This window comes from Pipistrellus kuhlii, unplaced genomic scaffold, assembly GCF_014108245.1.
Source record: "Pipistrellus kuhlii isolate mPipKuh1 unplaced genomic scaffold, mPipKuh1.p scaffold_m20_p_14, whole genome shotgun sequence".
Taxonomy (NCBI): domain Eukaryota; kingdom Metazoa; phylum Chordata; class Mammalia; order Chiroptera; family Vespertilionidae; genus Pipistrellus; species Pipistrellus kuhlii.
Window position 1 is genome coordinate 24,167,027 of NW_023425449.1, and position 23,829 is coordinate 24,190,855.

General features: G+C 38.0%; 1 long non-coding RNA gene across 1 annotated transcript; it reads left to right on the forward strand.

Annotated features, from left to right (window-relative positions):
• Positions 1-973: 973 nt before the first annotated feature.
• Positions 974-23,829, forward strand: LOC118718266. The gene is made up of 3 exons (XR_006741571.1): positions 974-1,222; positions 11,861-11,939; positions 23,812-23,829. It is a non-coding gene; the product is annotated as an uncharacterized LOC118718266 (long non-coding RNA).

Here is a 23,829-nt window from a genome sequence, read left to right on the forward strand (position 1 = left end):
AGGACCTAAACAATCTGCAAATTGTGACAAGAACTTACCCAGCGAGTAGCATATTTGATTGTAGGAATGTTAGCTTTCAGTGTATCAACCATGATTTTGGATAGTTTTGATGTCATTCAGTGCAGCAGAGTTTCCATCACGTGGAATACTAAAGAAATAAATTAGAAAAGTGACTCATGAATAATTTAATTTAAATGATAAGTAGATTTTCTATATTTTGCAAATTGTTTATATCTTCTATAGATACAAATGTAATAAATTTAAAAACTGAAAATTTATTGTGTATACCATGAATATATGCTTTGTTTCTTATTTATGTACAAAAATGTATTTGTTTCTATCTGTACAGGAAGAAAGAAAAAAAAAAATACAGAGCATTGTGAGTAATTCAAATAGTCCAGGAAGAAGTAGACACTGTACTACACTAAGGCGAGGAAGAACTGCCTCCACCCTATGCCATACACAATGGCCAAGTAAAGAAGGGGTTATGTGAGCTCCAAAATGGTGAATTAGCCCAGTGCCTAGAGGAAGAACTATTTACGCTTTGCCGTAAGTACTAGCATTTACAAGTAACTAGTTTTATTTATTTATTTATTTACTTACTTACTTATTTATTTTAATGTAGCAGTTTTCTTTTTTCTTTTTTTAAATATATTTTTATTGATTTTTTACAGAGAGGAAGGGAGAGAGATAGAGAGCTAGAAAGGTCGATGACAGAGAAACATCGACCAGCTGCCTCTTGCACACCCCCTACCGGGGATGTGCCTGCAACAAATGTACACGCCCCTGACCGGAATCGAACCTGGGACCTTTCAGTCCGCAGACCGACGCTCTACCACTGAGCCAAACCGGTTTACAAAGTAACTAGTTTTAAAGGAAATTAGTAAGAAATATTTAGTGGGGGAGTAGATACGAGTTCACAATTGAATGTGAATTTGTAATTTGACAAATCATATCAGAGAAGTAGGAAATTTTATTTCCCCTTTCTCCTTTGTGTTGCAGGTTAATCTTAAAGGTATTGGTGAAATCTACAAAGTACGCATTGGACATTACAACAGTGGAAAGGATCCCAGGTGGTAACTGGAAGAAATTCATCTTGAAAACATGGACACACAGGAGCTGTTTTGTCTAACTGTTGACTCCTGGATGGCTGAGAATGAAAACGATTGCAATAGATGGAAAGAAATGCCCATTATGAGAAATAATAAAGCATCTTTGCCAGGTATTTAATTTTGCTTCCTTTGTGATTGATATTAAAGATAAAAATAATTTAAATGATACAGAACAGAGAACAGGAACCTTTTCCAGTAAAGATCCAAACACTAAATATCTATTCTTTGTGGGCCATGGAGTCTTGAAATTGTTCAGGTCCTATAGATAATATGTAAAGTAATAGTGTGGCTGTATTAAAAATTATTTATGGGCACTGTAGTTATAATTTTATATAATTTTAATTTATCAAGGAATAATCTTTTATTTTTTAAAAATTTTTAACCATTAAGAAAAGTGAAAAGCTTTCTTAGCTACTGGACTGCACAAAAACAGATGCTAGAAGATTTGGCATATAGGCCGTAGCTTTCCTTATTTAGAACATCAGGCTTTAGGATTAACACTTGCATGGTTGTTCAAAGGTGAAAATGTACAAGGATGTATGTGTGTCGTCAATTCATCTTTCTGCAAATGGTTTGCTAGCCGTTTCAAAGTGGCTTTCTTCTTGGCTATACTATTAGTAAATGTTATCAATCATGAATTTAGGAGCACCTAAATCCCTCACTCAGGTTTTTTGTTTTTGTTTGTTAACTCACTGTAATCACCTTGTTTTCACTGCTGTATTGAAAATATTCTCCTAATGGATACGAACGGCCATTTTGTCCTAAATTAACTGTGTGTCTGTGTGTTTTCTCTGTGTCCTAGAACTCTTTACTGCATTTGACACTGTTGATCCCTCATTTGAATAGGCAGAGACTGCTAGGGACTCTGGAACTAAACACATTGGTTTAGTCTTGGCTTGGTGATATATTTAGTTGTGCTAACCTTAGCCAGAATACCTCATCTATGAAATGATGAAAATATGATGGTTTTAAGTCATGAGATAATGTACTTAGTCTTTCTGGTACATAGAATCAAGAAATAAATACTAGCTATTATCCTCTAACCGTGACCTTGCTTATATGATACAAACATAATTCTTTACTGATTCCTCCATTAAATTTTTTTTAATAACTACCTCTAAGTGGTTCTTTTTCCTTGAACATATGGGTTTAAATACTTGATTTGTCACTGTCCTTTTAAGCCTCTTCCTAACTCCTGTTGCTAACTTTACACAGAGGACTAACATTTCATCTTTAGCCTTGTCCTCTTTCTTGCTTAGAGCCTCAGTATTTCATTAGGCAATTCACCCTCATTATCTTCAATACCTATTCATGGTCTATCCTGCCATTCCACACAAATAAAGGTAAACATATGTATACAGTGGTCATTAGCTGCCTGGTGTAATGGGACCCAGAGAACATACAATAATTCAGACAGGGCTCCTCTTCCCCAAAAACTGTTCAGTTTTCATGGCTTCAGTTAACATGTTCAGTCTGTTGTCTTCCCTCCCTCTGCCCTTTCATGTTTCTTCTCTTCGGCTCTCCTCAGAAGGCTTCCCTCCACAGCTCACTGATGCTTTGAACTACCACATCCCAACCTGAGCATGTGGATAAAAGGGAATCCTAGTGTGCTGCTGTTGGTAGGCATGCCATGGTGCAGCCACTATGAAAAACAGTATGGCATTTCCTTTAAATGTTAAAAAATAAAACCACCATGTAGTCCAGCAATTTCACTTCTGGGTGTTTATCTGAAGAAAATGAAAATGTAAATTGAAAAAGATATATCCACTATCATGTTCATTACTTGCAATAACCAATGTATAGAAATAATATAAGTGGTTATCAATCGAAATCTTGACATTTACAACAACATGGACAGATGTCTAGGGCATTATGCTATGAAATAAAATACAGAGAAGGACAAATCCTGTATTATCTTTCTTATATGTAGAAAAATACCCAAACAAAAAACAACCAGCTCAGATACGGAGAACAGATTAGTTATTACAAGTGGAGAGAGTTGGGGTTTGGGAGAAATGGGTAAGCTGTCTTATTTATGTTGTTTAAATAAATTGGATAAAAATTTTTAAAGACTCAGCAAATGCTTCACGCTCTGCTACATGAATCGGTCTTAACTAATATAGGAATGTTAGCAATTACAGAGGATAGATAAGGAAAAAACTAGAGCTAACATCTAACAGTCTAGAATTCTAGGACCTAGCTATACTATTCACCACTCAGTCAAGAATCCATTCTTTCTAAAAGTGATATATAGAAGAACTTTTAAATACATAATGCCAATAAGAAACAGAAGAAATCTTATTGGTCTGATATACTGTTATTTCTCAACGTATTGTGTTTTTAAAAGCTGCATTATTTAAAAAAAGAACTTTACTTAAACTCAACTGCACAACTATATTGTATGCAAAAGCATAGAAAGCCATTGTGTGGGTTTAAAAAAAATTCAGGCTACAAAAGAAACTCATTATATTATACTTTAAATGAACTATTGATTTTTGGGGTTCATTTAACTTGAGCAGCAATAAAAGCTCAGCATGTCTCCTCTGCATCTTTCTGTTCACCCATTTCCCAAACTAGCTAATGAAACTTTACCCATTAGCATCTCCCATTTAGAGGGGTATTTTCTTAGCTGAAGCACACCCACCCTTTCTTACAGCAATTTCTCCTATAAAGTAATGTCATGTAATACACGACACCTATCTGATCCAGTCCTTTCCATTTATTCCAATTCTGGCAAATCAATTCAGCTGCCCTTTTCCCGGACATTGAGAGGGAAATCATTTTAATAAGAAAATTAAAAAATAACAAAACACATCAATGTTCAGGAATTAACGGGGGATCAAAACCTACTGAGGAGCAAGGGGCAGTCTGGTCCTGCTTAGTATTGCTTTTGGAAAGTCATTCTTGGTGCCACTGATAGGTTCACTTCCTGTTCCTATGACATCAAAGGATGGCAGAGCAGACTCAAACCAATGCCTTGGTGCTTCTCTGTTCTGGGTTTGAAAGAAGGGGTTGACCTTCACTTTGGGATATGTCTGTCCATCTGTCAACATTTTCTGAAGTAGCCCAGGGAAGAGCACAAAGAAAAATGTAGGGGAACTTTTTGTTTTTTAATGAAACTAATGCTTAGGGTTGCCAGGCTGGATAGCATTCTAGTGATACCCTTGAGGGTTTTATTTATTTGTTTGTTTGTTTGTTTATTAATTTAATTTAGTGGGACAGAAAAGAATCCTTTCCCTTATCATTGGCACTTAACACTCGAGCCAATTAATTTTATGGCTGCCTCTTCTTTTCAAATGATAACTGGAATGTTTTCCAAAGAAAAGGTTTTCTGAGAGTATCTGTCTATAAATCCCCATTCTTCTGGGGCTGAGCTAGGTAGTTGGTGGGATCAGAGCAATCTCCTCCTGGGTGCTAGTATGCCAAGCTGAACTCATCCACACCAGCTCCGATTTGCTCACCGTCTGTCCTGTTCCTGGGGACAGGCACCAGGAGCTGCTGATCGCCTTTGCTTGGTTGTCCTTAAAAATCTTTAGTTTAATGGCTGGTGGGGTTGGCCCAGAGATGATAAGAATGTCAACTGAGCTCACCATAGCTGCTCCACACGTTCTGGCTCCAGGCTTTCTTCAGGAGAGACAGATGATGATGTGAGGTGAGGTCTTGGACCACCTCTGTGCTTGAGGAAGTGTTTGATGCTAGGTTCCTGCAAGTGCACAGTTGTGCTTGGCGGTTTGCTCCGAGATATGAAATAACTATCTGTGACTGTAAGAAAGTACCATCAGAATAGAAAACGTGTCTGCTTCCAAATATATACATTTATCAGACTTCAAATAGTGAGAAAATATGTGTTTCTGAAACATTTTCTGATACCTTACAGCAAGTTGTGGATGATAATAGCCAAGTTAAGATAAGTTTAGAAAAAAAAAACAACAAGTAGGTTTCTTTTAATGCTTTAGCCTTTACTACAATAACTAGGTTCAAGGGGGAAATGTGGGCTTTGGACAGAGACAGACCCTTTCATTAACGAAACAGCTGGAGCTCAGAGAAGCAGAGTCTGGATCAAATATTGGTCTCAATCACTGGCTTTCGAATGAGGGCAAATTGCACCGCTTTTCTCAATTTTAGTTAGTTTGCCTATGAAATGGAGCACGTTAATCTTACTATTAAGCTAGAAGCCCAGTGCATGAAATTTGTGCATGGGGGGAGGGGTGTCCCTCAGCTCAGCCTGCACCCTCTCCAATCTGGAGCCCCTCCAGGGATGTCCAAATGGTTAAACCAGCAGTCAGACATCCCTCTCATAATCCAGGACAGCTGGCTCCTAACTGCTCGCCTGCCTGCCTGATTGCCTCTATCCACTTCTGCCTGCCAGCCTGATCACCCCCTACTGCTCCCCTGCTGGCCTGATTGATGCCTTACTGCTCCCCTGCCAGCCTGATCACCACCAACTGCCCTCCTTTGCTGGCCTGTTCATCCCCAACTACCCTCCCCTGCTGGCCATATTGTGGAGGCCATCTTGTGACAATGTTGCACATGAGGGCATGATGCTACCTAGCTTTTATTATATAGGATTAGATCATGATCACCATTATAATTCACCATCCAAACCAGGACATTTTTTTGAGAAGAGAATGACTGTTAATGACTATGTGAGAATAACAGGTGTCAACTGGGACCATTCCAGGCAAACCAGAAATATGTGTCCATCAGGAGTATGTGAAAAGGTATGAATACAGTATTTGTCACATAGCAGGCACTCAGCAGTGCCTTTGCATCCTCCCTTTGACTTGTCTTTCTTTGCTGCTTCCTTCATAGCACTGAGCTGCTATTACAGTGGGAGGGCAAACACAAAGAAACCTTGGCTTTAGGACAGGCTATTCTCAGCCCCATAGCCGGTGTGGTCTCCTGAAAATATCAGGCAGGTTACGTCACTCCTTCACTTATGACCCTCCAAAGGGTTACCAAGAGTAAAAGCGAAATCATCACAACTTTTTGCAAGGCCTATCACCCTTCTCATAACTCCAGCCTCAGTGCTCCCTCAGGGCACCTGCCCCCTTAGCCCTCAGGCCTCTGCTCTTCCATTTTATCTGCTGTGCTGTGCCTCCCCGGCCTCTGTATAGCCAGCTCCTTTACTTGGGTCAGGTCTCCGGTCCAAGGGATCTTTTCACTAGGTCTAGTTGGTGACCTTCTACAAAATAGCAAGAAATTCCACTTCCCTCCCCACCCTGGGACTTCCTCCTACAGCTCAAAGGTGAAATAAATATTTTACCATCTAGAGGCACATGAAGCTTCGGCCCTAAACATCAATGTATATAAAATCTTGGCCCACAAAGCTTCAGTGCAGACTAAAGTGTCGGCACATGCTTACCACTGAATCTCATTTACCATCTGTATCTGAGATCTGATTTCCTTGGGCAGTGTGTATCAATGTGATCTCACCATGATGAATGCTGAGAAAGCTTCATTCTTGGTGACAGAGAGAAAGCACTGAAACAGTCCATTAATTAAATCAAATTAAAGATTCAGCCGAGAGGTTTGTCTTGGGAAGTTCAGTTGTGCTGCCTGTGGAGTTCCCCATGTTTCAGCAGTGATGCTTATGCTCCTGAGGTGGTAGGAGCAGCATCACAGGTACCCATGTACAGAGAGGAGCTGCCTCACACGGCATATAAGGACCCGACAGGGCATAAGGGCTTGGCAGGGCAAGGTCACTGAGTATTACCTAGGAACATTTGAACATCATGATAAAAACATGGCCCGAGGGAAGTCCTCCAAACATAAACAGTTGCATTTCTTTTTTCTAATTAGAAAAAAATAAAAATAAAAAACCCTTACATTCACTAAAGCTATTGTGTGCACTTTGGGGGCACAAGTGCAAAGTTCATGACCTTAGACGCAGTGATTATTTGTTTATGTCACCCCAGGTTGGTAGGACCTGAAATGTTTTGAGAGTCTGTCTCCATGAATGGAGGGAAGGGGACTGAGAAATCAGGGCCCCGTGGCCTCATGGTCATTTGCCAGCTGGAAGGAGTTGGGAGACTCTACGGTACCATCATCTCTGAATTGGGGAGCTAAATATTTGGGAGGCCGTGGGTGGAGAATTTTCCATTTTGGGCCCTATTTTAAATGTCAGGTCCCATGAGTTTCACTGAGCATTAATATGTTTGCTTCCACTTAGGGCAGGGAGTGTGTGTGTGTGTGTGTGTGTCCATCTACACATGTTTGCACAGGGGCACATCTCTCTAAGGTAAGTTCCATATGTCACTTCCTAATGAAAATTTCAACCATGTACACTGGGAGGAGAATGAAAGCCTGTGACTTTAAGGATACAGCTGGAAGGATGATACTTTTTATGTCTTCAGAGAGGCTCAGTCTAGGAAGCCAAATTCTATTGTCAATTCCTGATAGCACATATCAATCTAAGACCAGAAGAAAAATCCAAAGGGCCAGAAGCCATCTGGACCCTGAAATAATCTGGGCAATGAGAGCAAAGTTAGTAGCAAAACAATCCTAGGAAGGGGTTGATTTGAGACTCAGTCTGGTGAGCAGCCACAGAACGTTTTAAGTGATTCATGCTTGAGCAGTTCTGTGAGCAGCACACAACACTTTTCCTAGATGGAGGGAGTGAAAGGCATTCACTTACTCAGGATTATTCAGTAAACATTTAACATGTGCTGGGAAGTAGGGGTTCAAAATGGAAAAAGATGTGAGCACTGCACTTAACGGCACATGAGGTTTAGGACACAGACCAAGACACACAATACCTGGATAAGTGCAATTCTGCAGGATATGCTCAGTGTGAGGGTAGACAGTGGCTTTGACAATAGACAATCCTGTCAACATGGCTATTGCTTTTTGAGAATTGATAATTCTCATTGATAATTCTGTTGACATGAAAAACATACTTAACATTCTTTCATAATTTACCCAAAATCATCCTAAATTGTGAAGATGACTTCCCAGACATTTCTCTGTCAGTAGCTGCCTAAATCTAGGAGGGAAATTTTCTGGCCCATTTGTGTGTATTAAACTTGTTCCTGGGAACACAGTGTTGAGAAGTATTTGAGGTGTGTGCAGATAGCAGAGAAGGGGCATGGATTGATCACAGGGCAGGTACAATGCTTGAGGGAGGGCTGAGTGGTGCATTTAGTGCTACAAATATATGGTCTCTGTTCTAAATAATTTTTGGTGTATACTTTTTAAACCATGAATGATTAGTTTGTTTAACTTTATGTTATAATATTTTAAAAAATATTTTTATTGACTTCAAAGAGGGAAAGGAGAGAGAGAAAGAGAGATAGAAACATCAATGATGAGAGAGAATCATTGATTGTCTGCCTCCTGCACACCCCTTACTGGGGATCCAGCCTGCAACCGGGGCATGTACCCTGACCGGGAATTGAACCATGACCTCCTGCTTCATAGGTCAACTCTCAACCACAGAGCCACCCAGCCGGGCTGTTTTAATATTTTAAATGTACTCTTTTTTTTTTTTTTTTTTCCAGTTGTAAACAAGTTCACCTATCATCTGAAATAAAGAAAAAAAAATTCTAGTAAACAAAATCATGGTCTTCCAATCGTGCTTGTCCACATACTTATTTTCATGAAGCATTCCAGGGTAAGTTCAGCCAGTTCAGCTCAGGTAGCTGCACGGGCTGTGATACCAGATCTCCTTTATAGGCAGTTTAAAAGATTTCCTTCATTGTCCTAAATTCATGAGAAGTGTTCTAAGTTTTTGCTTCAGCTCAGCTGGCTTTCACTCTGGGGTATTTTAGAATATGTAAGACTGCACAAGAAGCTGATTTATCTTCTCTGCTTACACCATTTCCCAATATACCACATTTGTCTTTTTAAAGGTCAGGCATGATGAAAACAGGCAATGTTTCTCACGTGCCTTGTTTTCTTGTTGGATTTTTATGTCTGAGTTTTTTTTTTTTAAATGTTAATGTAGATTTCTATAAATGCAACTGTTCAACTGCACAGTGTGACTTATAAAGAATTCTAGAACTTGAAATAACGAGTACTCATTGTGTCCAAGATATTATTCATATTAGTAGTGCCAGCAAGAATAGTCTCTTTTCTAAATTTAGTGACTTTTACCAGTGTCTCAGAAATTACCTTAATTCTAAGGTCAAAAATGGTTGTATTAAGCTGAAATCGGTTTGGCTTATGGATAGAGCGTCGGCCTTCGGACTCAAGGGTCCCAGGTTCGATTCCGGTCAAGGGCATGTACCTTGGTTGTGGGCACATCCCCAGTAGGGGGTGTGCAGGAGGCAGCTGATCGATGTTTCTCTCTCATCAATGTTTCTAGCTCTCTATCTCTCTCCCTTCCTCTCTGTGAAAAATCAATAAAATATATTTTCAAAACATGGTGGATTAAGATTTGCTGGTACCTCACTCTTTCGTTAGAATTATATTTAGATTTGCAATTCTCTAGGATCTTTGTATTTCTTCTCTATCAAGATTATTAAAAATCCCCACAGAATAGTAATCTCCATGAAGGAGCAGCATGAATGACCAGTTGTGATTAAAATAGGCCAACTTCGGGGGGAGGGGAATTGCCACTTTCATCTAATTAAGAGAAAAAAGAGGTGTTTTTTGTTTTGTGTGTATGTGGTGTGTGTGTGTGTGTGTGTGTGTTTGTGTGTGTGTGTGTGTGTTTTAAGTACAACTTCTTATAATAACTGTGAAAGTATAGTGATTAATGGAAATCATAATTGTTAACAATTATTTTGAAACAGTAGTTGTGGGCATGGCTGGGCGTCTGTATGAATGAGATAAACATGAAGTAGTGGAGAGTATGCTTGAATAGGGGTACACATAAAAAAAAGAGTGAGCCCAAGTACCATAGAGAAAGTTGTGTCAACTAGATTAACGGACAGTCGGATTTTTCTCCAGGGTATCTAATAAATACAAAGAGAAAATAAAAATGAGAAAAATAATATGAGATTTCTGACATTTCAGTGGTGGCTTATGAAGTCTACATATGCACTGGCAGTAGGCCAGGTGCCGGGACAGAGTCTAATGTATTTATCAACCTCATGGGCTCCAGGGGTATTCAGGGAATCAAAGGCTTCATCAGTCCAAAAATAACAAAGTCAAGTTTCAACATGAACTTAAAAATAAAAAGATCTTTAAAAATTGTTCTCTCCCCTCACCAACCCTTCCTGTAATTTATCTAAAAAGACACACACTCAGAAAATTTCTGCGATAGTCATTTGGTACCAAATAGGAAATACAGAGAGGTGAGGTCACTCCTTGGTGTGCATCTTACTGTTCTGGAGTTGAGTTGAGGTGGGCCTAAACCAGGACAATGCAACCATAGTAAGTCCTAGGTTCTCCTATTAAAAATAAACAAAACAAAAGTAAAAACAAACAATCAAGGTTCTACTTCCAGCTAGGGCAGTCTAACTTGTATCAAAATGGCCATCCTCCTGAGAATTAGAAATGTTTGATGAACATCTTATTTATTTATTTTTGTTGCTGTTAATCCTCACCTGAGAATATTTTTCCATTTATTTTTAGAGAGAGTGGTAAGAAGGAAGAGAGAGAGAGAGACAGATCAATTGGTTGCCTCCCACACAACCCCCAACCAAAGCCAGGGTATCCTTGACCAGAATCAAACCTGGGGCCCTTCAGTCCACAGGTTGATGCTCTATCCACTGAGCCAAACCAGCGAGGGTGATAAACATCTTTTAAATAGGTTTTAAAGGCATTGGAGAGCTGCCAAGGAAGTTAAGGCTTAAGGGCTCAAAATTTTGGAAAGAAGAAAGTCCAAAGGAGAATCCATTTGTAAAGGGAAGCTTAGAAGCAAGAAGCCAATCAGAAAATGAGAGTGAAGGCCTGTGATGCTGTGTGGAGACTTAAGAGGTTTCATCAGTCTGGGATTCAGTCTGGGCCCAGCAGTAAAGGCAGGCTGTCGTAAACTCTCACTTGAAAAGTGAGACCTTCATGTGAATACTCCCCAAACAGAGCCTAGGGCAGATCCTGAACAGGAGGTGACCCAGGAAGCACAAAGAAGAAATGCAGCGAAGGAGAGAAGGAAAGAGGTGGAGACAGTATAATCAAGATGTGTATTCTAGACGTCCCTGCTGTCTGCAGCAGGGACTGGGAACCTCTAGGACCTCAGCATCAATTTTTATTTATTCGTTTCCACCTTCTTATTGGCAATCAATTAACTCTAAGTTAGAAAGGAATATTTACATACCTAAGTTGGAATTGCTTTTTAAAATATATTTTTTATTTCAAAGAGAAAGGGAGAGAGAGAATCATTGATCAGCTGCCTCCTGCATGGCCCCTACTGGGGTGCAAGCCCACAACCTAGGCATGTGCCCTTGACTGGAATTGAACCTGGGAGTTTTCAGGCCAAAGACCAACACTCTATCCACTGAGCCAAACCAGCTAGGTCAATAAAAAATTTTTTAAAAAAAAAATAACATAAGAAAATGAGTAAGAAATTAGCAGTAGTAGACTTAGAATAAATGTTGTGATTAAATTTTTAAAATATTTTTATTAAACTGTATGATGAAGGAGGGGAAGAATTATATTACATGTTTGTATATTTAACATAGGACTGTGCATAACATAATAAATGTGATTCTTATAGTGGCAGTAATACTGATATAGTAGTAATATAGAGCAATATAGTAATATAGTAACATTGTACTGTAGTTACTAATAATGTACTGATTGCAATGCTTTTTTTTCCTTCTAGATAAAGGGATTATCTTAACAGCACTCCGTTACTTTTACAGGTTGATATTTTTTCCAGTGAGGCAGTGTCCCTTGGAAAATTGAAGAAAGTACTGATTAGTCATGATGGCACAGGTCCCAGTAAGATTTGCTTTCTTGGTAAGAAATTTGTTTTGAATATTTATAAAAAGACACATAAAAGGCAGGTGAAACAAATAATGAATGTACAATTCATGTAAAATTGAGATGAGAAAATTTTCTTTTAGTAAATTAGAGTTAAATGAATTGTTGTCAGATTATATTTATTATAGGACTTAAAAAGCTCTCTGCTAGTTATTATGAAGAAAAATTTCTAGGAAAATGTGTGTGTGTGTGTGTGTGTGTGTGTGTGTGTGTGTGTCTATGTAAAGTACCCAAATCTACTCGGTAATATTCAAAATTTCATCTATCATGTTTCCCTACAGATGTGTTTCTGCTGGGTTCCTTATCCCACACTTTTAGCAAAACAGGAAAGTAGAAATCATCCTGATTCTCCCTTTCTCTCCTCACCTTCTACCTCTTCCACACCTGTTAACTAGTCCAGTCAATTCTAATATTTAAATATCTTGCTTAGCCGAAACCGGTTTGGCTCAGCGGTAGAGCGTTGGTCTGCGGACTGAAAAGTCCCAGGTTTGATTCCGGTCAAGGGCATGTACATTGGTTGCGGGCACATCCCTGGTAGGGGGTGTGCAAGAGGCAGCTGGTTGATGTTTCTCACTCATCGATGTTTCTAGCTCTCTAACTCTCTCCCTTCCTCTCTGTAAAAAATCAATAAAATATATTTAAATAAATAAATAAATAAATAAATAAATAAATATCTCCCTTATTTTCCTTAGATGTATTAAATTCAAACATACATTTGTTTGACTCTAGAACCTCCGTTCTTCACTACTAAAATGCAACCACATATTTTAACTTATATCATAGGACCCAAAAGTAACCATTTATTACATTTATTTCTATATTTTTTTCTTTTTTGCTATATTTTTAGTTTTTTGATGAATGGTATTACATATTATTCACCTTTCTCCTAGCACCAAATACAGTCCTTAGAGCTTAAAAATGGCCTTTACCAGAAAGAAGCATGGTATTCTAGATACAACTCAAAGAGAAAGGAAAAAGAAAAGGGAAAGTTGCACTGTAGAGGAAGAAAATAGATGCATGATAAAATGAGTTGAGGACTATATGGAGGAAATGGTTAGAAAGAGGCAGGAATAAGGAATTAGAGGAAGGAAAGACATAATATACTGTCTTCTATACACGGTGTCATGAAGGATGAAAACTTCTATTGAGACTTAGCGTTTATCCCACATCTCCCTGGAAATCCCAAGTGCATGGATTTGCAGAAAAGCTGATGAGAGTCAAGATTGTAGACTTGGGCATGAATCAAACAGAGCAGCTGATAGGAATTCCTGGCTTAACCAGGCTCTACATTTTAAAAAAATCATTTTGAGATTCCTCTTGGTTGAGAGAGAAACAGAAGATCTAACCCCAAATGCTGAAAGAGACGATGCTGAGGCACTGTGGTAACAATAGCAACAGCACCTACAGGGCAATCCCCAGGGACTCCCAGGTCAAAGGAGGAAGAGTGAGGGGTTTGTTTGAATGAGCTGGCTGGACATTTGTAGGGTAAGGTGCTATTATAAACTTGGTTGATTAAAAAAAAAATGATGGAAGGAAAAAAGGAAAGAAACATTATGATTTTTAATGTTTAAAGAGCTAAAAGCTACAAACGTCTTAATAGTGGTTTGTTTGTCAGTGAAACACCAATTAACAAAATCTGTGCAGGTGTAGTAAACACTTCAGCAAAAATATGCAACCCTTTTATTTTCATTTCCATTGCTAAAAAGAGAAGTTTCTTAACACTATTCTTTTCTTTTTAAAAATCTTTACTGTTGAAAGTATTACATATGTCCCTTTCTCCCCCAATTCCCTTCTTCCATGCCCCTCCCCCAACATTATTCTTTTAACTTGAACAAACTTGTGTCTGTGGGAATCTAATCTCAAATAGAATAAAGAGAAAGCCTCAGTAGAGCCTTATGTTTACAGCAAACTTAGCAAAGACTAAAAATATTTAGGAAATACCTGAATATCTTAAAACAAACACATGGCCTCCTGGACCTACACCCAGAGATTCTGATTCAGTGGTTATTGAGTCATCAGAAACATGCTGTCTGGTTTTTTGTTTGTTTGCTTGTTTTGGTTTATTTTTTTATGAGCTCCTGAGGGAATTTTGATTCATGTGGTTCTCAGATCATTTGTTGAAAAGCTTTGTATCAAGTCACAGCGGGAAGTCTGGGGAAGGTTGGGGGTGGGAGTGGAGTGGGGAGGTAAGAGATCAACTGAAGGACTTGTATGCATGCATATAAGCATAACCAATGGACACAAGACACTAGGAAGGTGGGGTAAGGGCATGTGTGGGGGGGGGGGGGAGAAAGGGGGGCCCAGCGGGTAGGGGAGGCCGAGGGAAAGTCAATGGGGAAAAAAAGGAGACAGATGTACTACTATTTGTAATACTTTAAACAACAAAATAAAATTTTAAAAAAAGAAAAGAGTGCTTTGTGGAGGAGATGCTATGCCTGGCCCTTTGCCACAGGTTGGGCATTCAAATGTGAACAAGGCAGGGCCTAGTGGGAGCAGACATAGAGGAAATAAGCAAGTATAATAAAGTATGACACACAGTGTTAAAGTGACACACAGGGTGCTACCACAGGCAAGGGGGCCTTGCCAAGTCCAGAAGTATATGATTCTCTCCTCCAAGAAATGATGAAAACATGATTCCCAGTGATTGTGCCTTCTCCAGGGACATTTGGCAATGTCTGAAGGTCTTTTAGGTTATTACATTGGTTTGGGGTGCTACCAGTATCTAGTGGGTGGAGGCCTGGTTGTTGCTAAACAGTCTATAATGCACACGACAGTCTCCACAGCAAAGAATTGTTAAGTCAAATGTCAATAATATACATATAAATTACACAAAAACATGATAGGCAGGCTGAAGGTTAGAGCTAGATTTTGGCAGGATGGTTGGGAATTTTGATGTATTTCTCTGATAGGGTAAGGCAATTTGACCTCAGTTAAGAAAGGTTGAAAGTAATTTCTATAGCATAATTTTTCTTTTTTAAATTATTGATTTGACAGAGAGAGAAATGGAGAGAGAAACACCCATTTGTTGTTCCACTTATTTTTGCATTCATCAGTTGATTCTTACATGCGCCCTGACTGGGAATTGAACCCACAAACTTGGCAGATAATGCTCTAACCCAGTGTTTTTCAACCTTTTTTGGGCAAAGGCACACTTGTTTCATGAAAAAAATCACGAGGCACACCACCATTAGAAAATGTTAAAAAATTTAACTCTGTGCCTATATTGACTATATATAAAGTAATTCTCTTGAATAGGAATCAAATAAACACAAAGAAAATATTTTATAATTACTTTATTATGAAATATTAAGTAAACAAAATAGTGAAAAATTATAAAATTCTTGTCTTGTCTGCACCTACGGCACACCAGGCAACATCTCGCGGCACACTAGTGTGCCGCGGAACAGCGGTTGAAAAACGCTGCTCTAACCAACTAAGCTGCTCAGCCAGGGCTTTATACATAGTGTTAAAAGTCTTTAACTAATCTCTCCTTTATACATTCTGCACATTTTTCACTAAAAGAAAAGAAAATTACTATAATAGAAAACGTAGGCTATGATTTTCAAAATTTGTGTTATATAAGGTCTGATAACCCACCGCCCCACTTTGAGCCTTAGAAAATTACCGATACCAGTGCTTCTACCTGTATTTGCTATTCCTCTCCACCAAAGTAGCTATTCTGAATTTTTGGCTTATCATTCCTTGATGTTTTATCTTTGCTTTTTTTTTTTTTTAAGGCTCTACTAATCATGCAGATATCCTTGAAAATACTTTTGACAGTTGTGTCTTGTAAAACTTGAGATATGCTATCTGAAGTCTTTCGTGACTAATTTTTCCACTCAAGATTATGCTTTTAAGATTCACTCGTCTTCTTAGGTGATGCTATAGATAATTTATTTTCATGCCTATGGAATGTTCTGTTGCGTGAGTCACATAATTAAATTTTTATCTCTTGTTAATAAAATGTATTTTTTCCAGTTTGGCTGTCGCAACAAACGGAATAGACTGTGTACCTCTAGTGTATAAAAACAAACTTCCACTAGGATAGGGATTCCCAGTGATTGTGCCTTCTCCAGGGACATTTGGCAATGTCTGAAGGTCTTTTAGGTTATTACATTGGTTTGGGGTGCTACCAGTATCTAGTGGGTGGAAGCCTGGTTGCTGCTAAACAGTCTATAATGCACACGACAGTCTCCACAGCAAAGAATTGTTAAGTCAAATGTCAATAATACTGAGGCTTAGAAACCCTGCAGCAAGGTAGATGCATAGAATTAAATTGCTGGATCAATGAATATGATTATATTCAGCTTTATAAGACAAACACTTTCCCCCCAAAAGGGATTGCACTATTTTACTCTTCCCTGCAGTGAGCAAGAATTTCTGTTGTGCAAAATCCCCACAAACACCTGGAACACTTAATATTTGCCTTCTCTGAATGGTTATTAAATGATATCCTATTGTGGTCTTAATTTGCACTTTCCTGATTTCTAAGAAGATTCTGCATTCTTTCATTTTTTTAATGTTTCTTTTTCTGTGGAAATACATGTTCTTGATGATAATATTTAGGGTGAAGGCAAAAGTCATTCAAAGCAAGTGAGGTGGAAACTGCCCACACTACTTCTCTTCATGTTTTCTTGCTGAGAAATTAGTCATATGTTATACATAGTGCAAAGAATCCTGAGAAATGTGGGCTTTAACACTGCCGGGATTGAATAAGGGGAAAACAACTAGCAGTACTACCACACTGTTTTGTCCAGTTTGTGATATATTTTAATGTACTTAAATTATTAACTTTAATCTAGTTGAATTTAACAATGTGACATTTTTTCTAATGCTCAGCATGTTTTGTATTTTAAGAAGTCTACTCCTAGGGTGTTCTATAAATAAATGTTCATATATTTATATGTGCAAGTATTAACAAGTTCGAACACATGTATACATATATTAAGCCTTTAAGCTATAGAGATTTACTGGATCTGTAGTTGATATCTGTTTATGACTTGAAGCTGGAATCCACTTTCATTTTTCCCCTATGTGGGTAATCAGTTGTACCACCACTATTTATCACCCATTCCATCTTTTCCTCCATGCTTTACAAAGTTATCATTACCAAATTCAGGCAGTCCTTGCTCTGCTTTCAATTACATTTATTTAGTTAATTAGGACAAATCCACCGACAACATAGTTCACATGTCAGGTACCACAGTTTGTTTATTAATTGTTATTGTATAAAGTATAAACTTCACTCACTGCTAGTTCTTCAGTCCACAGATCACTGCATAAATAGTTGATGCACATTGTGATCTGCAACCAGTCACTTTACTTCTTCCCGAGCCTTTTGGTGATGTGTTACTACCCATGTATGTGTCACAGGTTCATGCACAGACAGCAAAGCAGGTCATTGTATTGACTCCATGTCTCCCAGTGATCAACGCATGTGACATTTTATAAAAATGTATACTTCAAAGATGAAAGCACGACAAAAAAAATAATAGAAAGTAATAATGCTAGAGTTCAAATCAAACACAAATGTGATGCCAAAGAAAAATGTGACTGTGGGAGTGCCGCGAGATTTTTGAGAGACTTTCTAAGCAGCAGAGAAACTTAGTGAAGGGAGCTTTTGACCATAAGCGAGAAAAGTGGTTGTGACAAAAAGGATGAACACGTCCCTGAGGAAGTGATGTTGGTAAAAACTTTACCTTGAAGGAACGCTCAGACATGTTGTACAACATTAACAGCACAGAGTGATTAAAAGTTGAAGCTGATGAAAACTTAGAAAGGGGTATTACAATTTGGAATAGAAAAGATACTTGCTTTTTACTGTATATTGTAAAAAAGGCAAGCACTATCCAAAATACCTTTTTTTTCCTTTTTAAAAAAATTTATTGTCTAAAGTTTTACATATGTCTCCTTCTCCCCTGCTTGTCCACCCTCTCACTCCCATCCCGGGCAAGCCCCCACCACCCCAGTGTCTGTGCCCATTGGTTATGCTAATATGTGTGCATACAAGTCCTTTGGTTGCTCTCTAACTCCCCCCTCCCCTGCCATTTGTCCCTGCATCTATTCTTGTTCATCAAATACTTTTGAAGGCTTTAAAAAAAATTATTTACAAAGAACTAGACCTTATAATTCTCAATGTTTCTATTTTAAATTGTGATATACTAAATATTCATGTTATATTTTTATTTTCTTCTGACTTTCTAACTAGCAGTAAGAGAGTTTTGGATGTTTCAGCTAACATGTTTCACAATGAACAATCATCATTTTCCTCGTCAGTTAGAAGGATGGCTTGGCAGGGCTTCAGCGTGCTATCTTTTAGGCGGCTCTGCACGGCTGCACAAAGCAAGGACTGTCAGTGTCACATTTGTGTAAATGTGTAGATCAATCCTGAATTCTTTTTCCTGTTCCATCGGTCAACTTATGTGCGCCAACAACAATGCTGCCTCGTTGTAATTAGTATAGATTTATAGTAATACATTTTGATCACCATTAGTCTGACTCTCTTACCTTACTCTGATCAGGAGTGGCTCTGACAGTCTTGGGCTTCCCTCATCCACATACATTTTATCATCCACTCATCAATATTCTTGTAAAACCTTGTGGTGAGTTTGATTTAATGACACTAAAGTTTTAGATTGGTTTGAGAGACCTATACCTCTCTAATTATTTTTGTACTTACAGATATGGGATAGCTCTTTGTATATGTCATTCCTTAAATTTAAATAATTTTTTCTATGAATTATACTACATCTGTCTATAGATTTACCAATACATTCTTAAATTTTTATAGCAATTCAGCACTGTAAGTTTCATTGGATTATGCTTCTTAACTCTTTCTTTCTGGTCAATAGAAATGTAATTAATTTTTATATATTTAGCACATATTTAACATTTTTTCTCATTATGTTGAGTTACATTACTTCTATACTAATTTGTTGAGAGTCTGTATCATGAGACAATAGTGAATTTTGTCAATTTTCTGCATCTATTGACATGATTACATCATTTGAGAGAGAGAGAGGGAGAGAGAGAATGGAAGGGAGAGAAATATCAATGTGAGAGAGAAACATTGATCAGCTGTCTCCCACCTGGGATCCAAACTGGAACCCTCCCATACACACCCAGACCTTTTGTTGTGATTTGATTCCCTGTCCGGGTGTGTATGGGAGGGTTCCAGTTTGGATCCCAGAGGGTTTCAGAGGTGGTGTACACTCCAACCAATCAAGCCGCTAGCCAGGGCTGAACAAGCTTCTTTTTTTATGCAACCAAAAATGAGACATCAGGGACTCTGCTCTTCGGCACTCAAAAGTTTCTGGCATTCACAGATAGATTCTTTCAGTGAAGCTCACAGTTCTAGAAAATTTGGTATAGAAGGAACTGGTGTTCTGAACTCAACCTTCCAAGGTTTTCATGCTGACTGCTATTGCTTTCTCTGTATGTCAGACTGCTAGTCACACAAGATATTGAAACTAACTAACAAGTACCAGAAGAACTAAATGATCTAAGGGAGGAATATTTAACTCAATTCTAAAGCTATGTTTATGAGCGGGTAATGTAGTCTTCTACTAAGAAAATCTATTTAAGTACCTCCTATTGTTGACTATAGCTCTAAAAATGAATGGGTTGGTGTTTCTATAATATTATGTTCATAGTTTAAGCTCAGTACATATTTAATGTTTGTGCCAAATGAATTTTCTAGTGACACTAAAATTTTGTTTTCCCTTTTGTGAGTTTTGTTCACTTTACAATTCATAAAGAAGTTAGAACGTTGTGTTTTTCTTATGGATTTATATCCTTCCAAGTATTATACCTTTATTAAGTATATTAATTTTGAATTTAGCGTCTGCTCCCAAGAGAGAGTATATTTTTTATTCTAATTCTGACAAGACTATGCAAAATTGCCTTTTTCTCATTAGCATTATGCTCTTTTTGGCATTTTAAGAAGTATTTTAAATAATGACTGCATAAAATGTCATAATGTTTGAAATTGAACCCTTTCATTATATCATCCAATGTGAAAAGCTTTTGAAAAGAGCTGCAAGAACATGTTTAAAAATAAATATCTTCAAGACATTTTTTTCCTATCACCTGTGAATCAAAATAATGTAGGGCATCTTGTTTTTCCTTAGCTCCTCCCCCTCCTCAATTTACCAACTTCCCCAATCAGACTAGGTCCCCCATCCCCCCCCTCCCCCCCCCTCCCCCGTCAGCCACCATTCTCTCACAGGTGCTGAATCTGTTTAAAATATGTGTGTGTGTGTGTGTGTGTGTATGTGTGTGTTTAAATATATTTTATTGATTTTTTGCAGAGAGGAAGAGAGAGGGATAGAGAGTTAGAAACATCGATGAGAGAGAATCATCGATCAGCTGCCTCTTGCACACCCCATACTGAGGATGTGCCCACAACCAAGGTACATGCCTTTGACCGGAATCAAACCCGGGACCTTTCAGTCTGCAAGCCGACGCTCTATCCACTGAGCCAAACCGGTTTCGGCAAAATGTGTTTTGTTTTAAACCTTTGTTTTGACTGGATTGATGAAAAATTATTTTGTGATCTTTACTAACCTAAGAGAGGATGTAATGCCGTGAATTACTAGGTACATTGTCCTGTGATTCAAAATGCTTTTTTTTAATGTACCAGATTAAGCCAGAAAAATACTTAAAAACCTCAAATTAGGCTTGCCTCTGTTTTTTGGTGATTTTATTTTTCAATAGTGATTGCCGCTTTTTTTCAAATTGTACCCAGACAGGAAGATTACTGAATGTACTGTTCTGGAGCAACAGAATCACCTTGAGGCAGAGAAAATAATAGTGATTTTTTCCCCCCACTGGCACTCCTCAGTCTATTGCCTTTTTCTAGTTCTGAGGGCATTGGCAACTTGAATAGTGATAAATTATCCTTAGTAACATTCACAGTATTAGCTCCTAATTATTACCTTGATACTTATTAAGGTGCTATTGAGTTATATAAGACATATAAAACATTGCTCTGTCTTCTGTGTTGGGTCAGTCTTTTGGAAGATAAGAGATGGGTCCTTTTGTTAACATAATATATTTTTTGAAAAGTAATTTTATAATGAAAATATCTCCATGTGGTTTTGGTCTATGTTTTCTTATTATAAGTGAGACTGAGAATCTTTTCATAGGGAACCATTTTCAGATTTTAAACTATACAATCATTTTTTCAGCCTATTTATCAACAACAACTTTTACTCCTCTATTTTCAGACACTCTATATGTTTATGAAGTAACGTTTTTTAAAGATATGTTTTTATTGACATTAGAGAAAGAGGAAGCAAGAGGACGAGAAAGATAGAAATAGCAATGAAAGAGAAACATCAACATTGATTGACTGCCTCTTGCATGCCGCACACTGGGGAACAAGCCCAAAACCTGGCAAATGTTCTGACCAGGAATCAAACCAGTGACCTGTTGGTGCCTGAGTCAATGCTCAACCACTGAGCCACACTGGCGTACATCAACTTTTTATGTGAAATAAGTTACAGTATTTTTCCCAGTTTCCACTTTAAATTGTCAAAATTACTATAACAATGATATGATTATTTAAACTATGTTTTATTGTCACTTAAGCACTATAAATTTGGCTATATATCCATGTGACAAAATGGATGGACCTTGAGGGCATGATGTTAAGTAAAATAAGTTGGACAGAGAAAGACAAATACTCTGTGATCTCACTTATATGTATATTCCCTAAAATGGAATTCATAGAAACAGATGGGTGGTTGTCATAGACAGGGGTGAGGGTGGGGGGGAATGGGTGAAGGTCCTTAAGAGGTAACAACTTCCAGTTAGAAGAAAAATAGTTCTGCCGGGACCAGTTTGGCTCAGTGGATAGAGCGTCGGCCTGCGGACTGAAAGGTCCCGGGTTCGATTCCGGGCAAGGGCATGTACCTGCTTGCGGGCACATCCCCAGTGGGGGGTGTGCAAGAGGCAGCTGATCGATGGTTCTCTCTCGTTGATGTTTCTAGCTCTCTATCCCTCTCCCTCTCTGTAAAAAAATCAAGAAAATATATTTTTTAAAAAAGAAGAAAAATAGTTCTGAGGATGTTATGGACAATATGGAGACTATAGTTAAAAATACTTCAGTGTATATCTGAATATTGATTAGAAGTAGATCTTAAAAGTTCTTAACACAAGAAAAAGTATTTGTAACTCTCTGAAGAGATGGGTGTTAACAAAACTTATTGTGGCAATCATATCACAATATATACATAGATCAAATCACTATGTTGTACACCTAAAATGAATACAATGTTATGTGTCAGTTGTAACTAAAAATTTTAAATTTCCATGAAATAAAATACATCACATTTGAACTAAAATATAAGCCCTGAGAGAACATACCTGCAATTTCTACAAATAAAGTATTAATGTGAAGTTTAAACTTATGCAACTCCTATAGCAGATAAGTATTAGCATCCAGATCAGAGAGACAAAAATCCCCTGATAGGTTAAATATCAGTTAAAGAGTATACACAGGTAATTCACAACAATGGAAAGCCAAGTATAGGTACAGATAAGTTATGTTTTAGTTTTAATAGGAAATTGGTAAAATAGGTGGAGCCAAATGAAAAATGAGGTGATGGAAAATAAATATTCATGTCACTATCATTATGATTCAAGTTAGTTAGGGGGTGAAGTCAGACCAGCAGAACTGGTTAATGGTTCATTGAAAGAAAAAGTATTAAGATTAGTGGTGTGAGTGAGCAGATAGAGAGGGAAGAAATAAGCAGCTGGCTGTGTTTGGCCTGTAATGAGAGAATGAACTCTTACTGCTGAAGATTTCAAAGGATTGAGAAGTCTGATAATGACTAAACACAGAGTGTGTCCACCAAACTGTGGGTAAGTGGAGGGTGATGAAGATCGCTGGCCAGAGAAGGTCAAGGGGTTGTATTATACTTGGATCCATTGAAGATTGAAAGTGCTAGAGTGAGAGAAGGGTTTAGGATAAAGACAATGGTGCTTATTACCACTTTTTAAAAATCCAAAACAGTTCAATTAGGTTGATAGGTATAAAAACCTGTGCACTAGTGAATGTAAAATCTTGGTCTTTTGCAGATGAATTTAAGCACATTTGTCCTTTTGTATTGACCTCTAAGTTTATACAATGAAGAAACTGAATTGAGACAAATTAGCATTCTATTTGCTTCAGGAATGAAGAGAAAAAAGAAAAAAGAAAAAAAAGAAAAAGTATTCAGCCTGCCAAAACCGGTTTGGCTCAGTGGTAGAGCGTCGGTCTGTGGACTGAAAGGTCCTGAATTCGATTCCGGTCAAGGGCATGTACATTGGTTGCGGGCACATGCCCGGTGGGGTGTGTGCAAGAGGCAGCTGGTCGATGTTTCTCTCTCATCGACGTTTCTAGCTCTCTAGCTCTCTCCCTTCCTCTCTGTAAAAATATCAATAAAAAATCTATTAAAAAAAAAAAGCATTCAGCCTGTCTAGAATATTGGTAGTAATTCAGTAGTTCTTACCCTAATGTTAGTGGATTTTCACACATTTTCTCTTCATCCTCTATGAACTGCTGGATTACTAATTGTTATTCCACTGTGTGTGTGTGTGTGTGTGTGTTTAAATATATTTTATTGATTTTTAACAGAGAGAAAGGGAGAGAGATAGAGAGATAGAAACGTTGATGAGAGACAAACATCGACCAGCTGTCTCTTGCACACCAAGGTACATGCCTGCAACCAAGGTACATGCCCTTGACTGGAATTGAACCTGGGACCTTTCAGTCTGCAGATCGACTCTCTACCACTGAGCCAAACCGGCTTTGGCTCACTGTGTGTTTTTTATTTGTTTGTTTTAGGTTTGTTGCTTCTGAAGA